Genomic DNA, 7,908 nt, shown 5'->3' on the forward strand with positions numbered 1-7,908 from the left:
GTCACCAACATAACAAGACTGGAAAGATGATATCTTCTGCACAGCGAGAATGTAAGACTGTGAGCAGGATTCCTGCACGGCAAATAGTCTCATATTGAGAAACGAAACAAAGCCAACCTTCCCATATTTGCTCCTTAGAACAGAGTGAAAGGAAAAGTGGAAGCACAATCATTCTGGGACATATAATTTAGGCTTACAAAAGCTCAACTGCATTCTTTTCTTTTTAATTTCAGGACTCACCTTCATTCTCTTTCACTCGCACATTTTTGTTGTTGCTGGTGACTGTATAGCCACTCACACCTGGACAAACAGAGATTGAAATAAAACACATCATTAGACTTTGAAGTTTGATAACATGCTGTCACTATAACACATCACTGTAATTTGCAATGGTGAACACATATTACAGTGGGCTATACAAACATTTTACACATTAAAAGGTTAGTTTAATTACGGATTCAGTTATTGGGTTTGCGTGGGATGTAATATTGCCTCTAAAGCCTGGCATAACACACATTTATCAGCACCTTTTTAAAATGGGGGTGCTGAGTCTAAATTCTCACTTCCTTTAAGTACAGGTTTTGCCTTTAGTCTTGATGGATGTGATTATTAAGTCAGTGACTGCAGACACTTCTCTGTAGGTGTAGCATCCATCCAAAGCAGACCTTCATGCTGTTCTTACTCTGAGCTCTCACTAACATTGTAAAATTTAACATTTATAATTCATGACATGACATAAGATTAAAGATGCACAAGCATTCCACGAGTGGGAAAACTGCGGTCTATCAGGAAATCCTGAGATTTCATGTGGAATTTAAGGCTCGGAATATGAACAGCTGGAGGCCTGTATTTTTGATCTCCCTCACATGAGTTTAAGGCTGCGTGAAATAAAAGCACTTTGTGTTGTAATATTCATAAGGATAAACACAAGAAGCTGCAGCAGACACAAAGACTGAGGATGATTTAGATTAGCATCAATTCTAAAATAATTTTTTCATCCGAGAATAACTTCCGAGATCAGAGCTCAGCTTGTTCTGCTTTGAAAAGTGGAGTCATGTACACCCGTCGACTACATGGAAGACAGGTTTAGGTCAGAGGATGACTGACAGGAGAAAGGCGTGTTTATCAGGTATCAAAATAAAAGGCAGTAATTTCACCAGATTGCCCTGAATATTTCTGTACTACTTAACCGGCAACTGTTTTACATAATTTTATGCAAAAATGCCAAAGATTTACTAGTCCCAGCTCCTAAAACGTGATTACTTACAAGATATGTCTCTGTTTTAGATCATTCTTACCTAGCTATTAACTTAATTTTATGAGCTAAATAGCTTTTTGTTTATTTGGTTCATTTTATACCTTTTATCCTATCTTACTGTTTTAGTCCTTCAGTTTTTAGCTCCAGTGTTTCCTCATGGGGGCCTACCACACTGAGAGCTGTTCCTGGTCTACCGATGGGGGTGCCGTCCCGTGGACAGCTCTGACCTAGGTGGCTGAAGGGCACTGCGCCTCGGTGTGGAGCCTCCTGTCTGCCCGGGTCGGGGTGGTCTCTACGGCGGCGCTCCCTGTGGCCGTGGACCGTGGGCCCTCTCAGTGTGGACGGCCCCCAGAGGTGGCTTTTTCCTTGCCTCGGGTCTCGGTGCTCGGCCATGTCTCTCTAGTGCTAGCTAGTGTATGTGGGTGTGGGTGTGGGTGTGTGTGTGTGTATATATGTATCTCTATGTGGGGTGGGAGGGTTGGGTTTTCTCTTTTCTTTTTTGTTTTCTGTTTTGGTTCTTTGTTGTTTTTAACCTCTGTGAGGCACTTTGTGTTACTGTCGTATGAAAGTGCCATATAAATAAAGTTGATTTGATTTGATTTAACTTTGCTAAAGGCAAAGGCTTCAGGGAGTTAATGGAATATTTTGAGCCTGAACACACCGTGCCGAGATCTTTTTTTAGACGAGTCCACTAGTCTTAATTAAAATTTTTGTTTAGTCGCCAGGAACATCCCTACTTAGAAATGACGCAAAATACCACTAAAAAAAACCCCCGCTGGTTCTGTGTCCAAAAACACTGGTAGAAATGCTGTGAAGGGTCACCAAAAAAACAGCAGGTGTTGTTGTTTGTTGGTGTTGAACAGTGGTCTGCAGTTTGGCAGCCATCTTGAATAGGAGTCTAAACTAAATACCTCAATGAATAACAACTAAACATTTCAGTTTTGAACTAAGTAAAGTAAGCAAGTTGTCAATGAGAACATGCAAAAAAAAGACAGCTTATATGAATTTATAACGACCAAACAATTAATGAATTAATATCTAAATAATAGTAGCTGCAGCCCTATAACCAAGATTTATTAACACAATCTAACTGTGATGGGCTCTGTGAGGTTTAAATGATGTCACACACTCAAAGCTCAGATGTTGACAGTATGACATTATGATACAGATCACACCCCTTGTCAAACGCTCAGAGTGTGCCCATAAGCCATCAGGGTGTGGACAAAAAAAGAAGAAGCAGAAGAAGAAGTGGCTCATTCCTGTCTGCTGAGCCAGAACACTTCCGGTGAAACTGTCAACAGTGGCTGAAACTGTGTCTTTTCAGGAACAGCGGTGCAGTTACAACAGACACACAGACAGGCCACTAAATTATTGATGTACACAGACACAGGCCTGTCTGTCACATAATATACGCATTTATTGCACCACTTTACATAACATTACACCACACTGCCATTACTTTAAGTGTTGGGAATTACACGATTTAACTGCTGCCTTGTTGTGTAAGCTCCGACTACAGGGCGCAGCAGCAGGAGCCAGTTAATCATTAGCTGTGTGCTAAGTCATTCATTGTACACATCCCTGAATTTCCAAGATTTAAAATAAACAAATAACAAGACTTTATATCAGTGTGTGTGCCAATAGAAAACTCATACCGGTAATTACAAATTACAAATGGAGTTTTTGTTGTAGCTACTTAAATGACAGTCGGACGTCATCGACACCCTGTAGATGTTTCTCACAGGCAGTCTCAGCTGAGATAAGGAAGCACAGTCACAGTTTTGGTGTGGAGATAAGCCTCCAGTGTAAAATGAAACCCGAGCACTCCATGGCTTCTTTTGTTTGCATACTGTGCTGGTTTCATGGTTGTGTGAAAAGTGTCCTTCAAAGTGAAGTACTGGGAGTACATGCAGGAAACTGAGTTTAAAGTCAGGCAGTACATTTCTCTGCTCAGTGCAACAAGTTTGAAGTGTTGTACAGGGTCTGTTTAGTACAGTAAACTGTGCTACATGTGCTGATGAGGCAAACAGTAGCCAGCCTGGAAAGCATCTGGAAGACTACATTTTCAAAAAACACTAGGCCAAACTAGTCAAACTACTCTGCCTTGTGGCGTACAAGCAAAGTCCTGTGATGTCACATGATGACGTTGTGGTTGAGAAGCATTTGCGTTAACACAGAGTTAACAAATTATACTGTAGATTTCATGATGCACATGAAAATCCACAGATGCAAGTCAAGGTTGTAAATGTAATGCTGCAAGTTTATAGTTATGACATTACTTTGAACAGTGTGATACTTTAAAATACACTGTTATAAATAACCAGGGCATAATCTGAGGTTACTAACTGACAATTATAGATCACCCACCCACAAATAAATCCAAATACCTTCATCATATGATGAGTGGCAGCTGGATTTGTGAACACAAGTATCTCACAAATCCATAGAGAGTATAAGTTAATTTAGACAAATATTTATAGAGCTACTGCACTGACAGGTGAGTGGAAAGCTGTAAAACTGAGCTGTGTTCACACACTGATGTATGATTGCTTTCTTAATAGGATGCAGTGGAAATCAACTCCTGTGAGGCCTTGGGGAGGCAGGAGCTCAGTCCATTGGAAGAGTCGGCAATAGGGCTGGGCAATTAATCAAAAATTAATCGAAACCGATATTCAGAACTTCTAACCAAGAACTCAAACACTGAGCCAACTGGGCAACTTGAGCAGCTTGTGCCGAAGAGAAATGCCATGTCCGTTGTTTGGACACATTTAGGCTTCCATGAAGACGACACAGAGCAGAAAGAAATCAAATGTAAACACTGCGGAAAAGCTGTTTCAGTGACCAAAAGTAATACCACCAATCTGTTTCTGCACCTGGAGCATGATCACGTTACCGAATATGAACAGTGAACGGCTCGAAAAAGAAAGATGGACAAACACCAAGGGACAAACACCTCCACAAAGCAGCTCTCAATAACACAAGCATTTACAGAGGCTACACAATATGTTCATCTGTGTGTGTTTCATTCAATTATTTTAAAATCACAAAGATAAGATACACACTCTTTCATTAGAAAAAATCATCCGAGATTTAACAGTTGAGCATATTTAAAGTACAAATCTTGTCAGTGAACTATGAGGGCAAAAACAAACACAAAATAACCGGGGTCATATCGTCCAGCCGTAGTTGCCGATTAAAGTCCCTGTTAAGATCAAATATGGAGTGTGGACTAGTAGCTGAAGAGGTGCCGGTTCACCTCCTGGGCACTGTGGATTTACAGTATCTTTGAGCAAGACACCAAACCCCAAAATGCTTGTGGCGTTCGTCCATGGGCAGCCCCCTTGCTCTGACATCTCTCCATTTAATGTATGTAAGTCCTGCTTGTGCATGTGTGTGTATTATGGGCCTGTGTGTGTTTGACAAGAGAGTGAAAATCTGAATTTCCCCTCAGGGATCTAAGAGGAACATCTTCTTCTTCTTGAGTTTATTGATCTAACCTCACTGGACCTACTTCTGTTCAATATGTACAGTAATATTAATTATAACCAGAATGAGGAAATAGTGATAGCATTTGTGTTTGTAGAGCTTTTTCCCACATTTATGATCAAGTTTCAATGCAATTGTGACAAAAGAGGAGGAACTAGTAACTCTTATCTTCCACTTTTTAGTGGTTACTGGTTTTACAGCTGCGTCAACCCTCAGGGCGAAGCACATTTTCTGCTGTCATTTAAGTTTAACTAGACATTACAGTAAACGTTTTAAATATCCTACAACTTGTACACTGCAAAATGAATCATATGTTATGGTCTCTGACGTCAGCTTGACCTGCTCCTGCTCCTGAGCGGACACAAACACTACTACACTGTGTTTCCTGGACCAGGCCTGAAGCTCGTTTGAGGACGATGAGCACCAACAACAGCCAAAACAGTTTATTTAATATTTAGGGTCAAAATTGTTACTGATATTACAGCTGTTGTTGAGTTAAACTGTGCAACAAGAAAGATTTGAACGCGTTGATTGTCCTCAAAAAAAGAAAGAAAAAGCAAATGCCTAAAATCACTCACCTGTCGCTGCGATGAACAAAGCCACCGAAACCAGCCCGCTGACAAACATGTCGACCAGTGTGGTCCTTCTCTGCTTCACCACGGAGTCTCTTCTTCACAATACTCCTGGAAAATTCACAAAAAGTGCGTAAAAATCTTCCTCACGTCGAGTAAACACCCAGGTGCGTATAATTCTCGACTGTGAATTCAATGTATCGACTTTTTAATGTGCAGAAACCGTCTGCTCTCACCTGCGGAGTCCGCCCAGGTGACAACAAGCTCGGTAACTTCCGGTAACAGGATCCTCTCATGTGGCTGCGTGGGTGACGACAGAGAGGAAGAACAGGTCTGATCGGAGCAGAGCTGTTACACAGCACATTTACATGCAGGGAAAACAGAGGCAGGCCGGTCGCTTATTAGCCAGGCAATATTTACATGAACACAGGAGAGATTAGGGTCAGGTCTTTGAACCCCTCCACCACTGTGACACAGATTGTTACATCCGTGTATTTAATCTGCTTCACTTCCTTCTTAAGGCTGGGTAAGGGTTTATTTTTCATGATGAGGCAGAAATTAATTATTTCTAACCTGTGCAATCCACATACACTGCTTATTATTGGCACCACAGCAGAAGTGAAACTGCCATGCATGCATAAATCAAAATCATGTGGCATTCTATTTTTAAAATCTGTGATACATCAAAGTAAAATCACATGAACTCAGTCATAGTATTGGAAATAATAATGATTAAAAAAAAACAATAAGCCAATATACCGTAATTTACTGTGAGCTGTCAATTTTCTTTTTAACACAGGATAAAAACAGGATACAAAGAAACAGAAATAAATATACAATAAATGAATAAAAACGCCCAAAAAGCTCAAAAGCTATTCATCCCTGTGACATAGTCAGTTACTGAGTCTCTCATCTTGTCTCAATTTTATTTATATAGCACCTTTCACACAAACATGCAGCCCAAAGTGCTTCCCATGGCAACATAGCAATGACACAGACACAAGACAATAAAATATTATAAAAGCAAAACAACCAAAACACAACAAACATAGAATAAAAAGAGAGTAAATAAATTAATTTAAAAAATGAACAGGAGAGATAAAATAAGGTAGAAAACAATGGTTAAAACTTAAATACCAAGACTGTAATGTTAGTCAACATGAAAAGCCAAATTAAAAAGACATTTTAAAGTAAAGCAGTGGAGGACCTTGGTGATCTGGCTGGAACATAAAATGATAGAAAATCTCTGATGTATGGAGGGGCAAGGTCATTTAAAGCTCTATAAACAAGTAAAGGAACTTTAAAATCAACATGTAAACATGTTCACATGTAAACACTGTCCATTTTTCCTATTTCTCTCAACATCGCTCCTCTTGAGTCCTCATCCTGTGGGTTAAACAGTTCCATATCATACATCTCATTCACAATTTTCAGCCATTCTTCTTGTATTGGTGGTTCTGCCTTATTGGACCATCTCTTCGTGATGGCCTTTTTACAGGCTCCCAACAAGATTTTCAGTAGGTATCTGTCTTCTCTTAACACATATTGCCTAAGTGCAACACCATGCATGATCTAGGTATATCATAATAACCCCAAAATTTTAATGATAACCAAATGAACATTTACCCGAAACTGCACAATTTCAGGAAAGAGCCAAAATACATGAGTATGATCCACACATCCACAGAATGATATTTACAGTTAATAACATCACTATGAATTAGTCCACAAACAGCAGATATACAATATTTATATAATGTGTTTCCTTTCTAAGCATATACACCACAATTATTTAATTCAATCAATAACACCGTTAATGTAAAGACCTGAGCACCTGTGATGTTGAAAGTTGAAAGTGAAACTTGGGTTTATATTCACCTGGTTGGAATTCAGTTGATAGAAGTCTGCTGCATGAGTCAGTCTGTTGAAATGCCTCCGAACTAATCAGCAGTACATTACTACAGTCTGTGTCACACAGTCCTCCTGACTGCAGAGTGGACATGCATTTTTAGGCAACATGCTGACTCAAATCTGTGAGCAACCTCAGCCTTTCTGTGCCATGAGGAATTAGCTAAAAGGGAAATATACATGTCCNTGGACATGCATTTTTAGGCAACATGCTGACTCAAATCTGTGAGCAACCTCAGCCTTTCTGTGCCATGAGGAATTAGCTAAAAGGGAAATATACATGTCCTTTACCCTACCTAACTGTAGGCGCACATTTACAGTTGGACTGCTCACTCACACACTATAGGTGTAAATCTCAGTAACCAGGATCCAACATTTTGTGGAAAACCTTCCCAGAAGTTTAGAGGCTGTTATGGCAGCATGTTAACACCCAAACTTTTCAACTGAGATGTTTGTCAATTACAAATTGTTGTGGCCAGTAGTAGAAGCAGTAGTAGTATTGTGTTTTTTACTAACAAGAACAAGAGCTAAAGATCAACAAAAATGAAAATCTTAGCCAACAAATAATAATAATAAATAACAAACAATAAGAAAATATGGTGTGTGCAAATTTCATCCTCTTGTTTTCGTACTGCACCCTCGATGGCTTCTGCCTCTACTCTAATGCTCTCCACCCAACTATTT

The sequence above is a fragment of the Epinephelus moara genome, chromosome 3 (genome assembly GCF_006386435.1).
Source record: "Epinephelus moara isolate mb chromosome 3, YSFRI_EMoa_1.0, whole genome shotgun sequence".
Classification (NCBI taxonomy): domain Eukaryota; kingdom Metazoa; phylum Chordata; class Actinopteri; order Perciformes; family Serranidae; genus Epinephelus; species Epinephelus moara.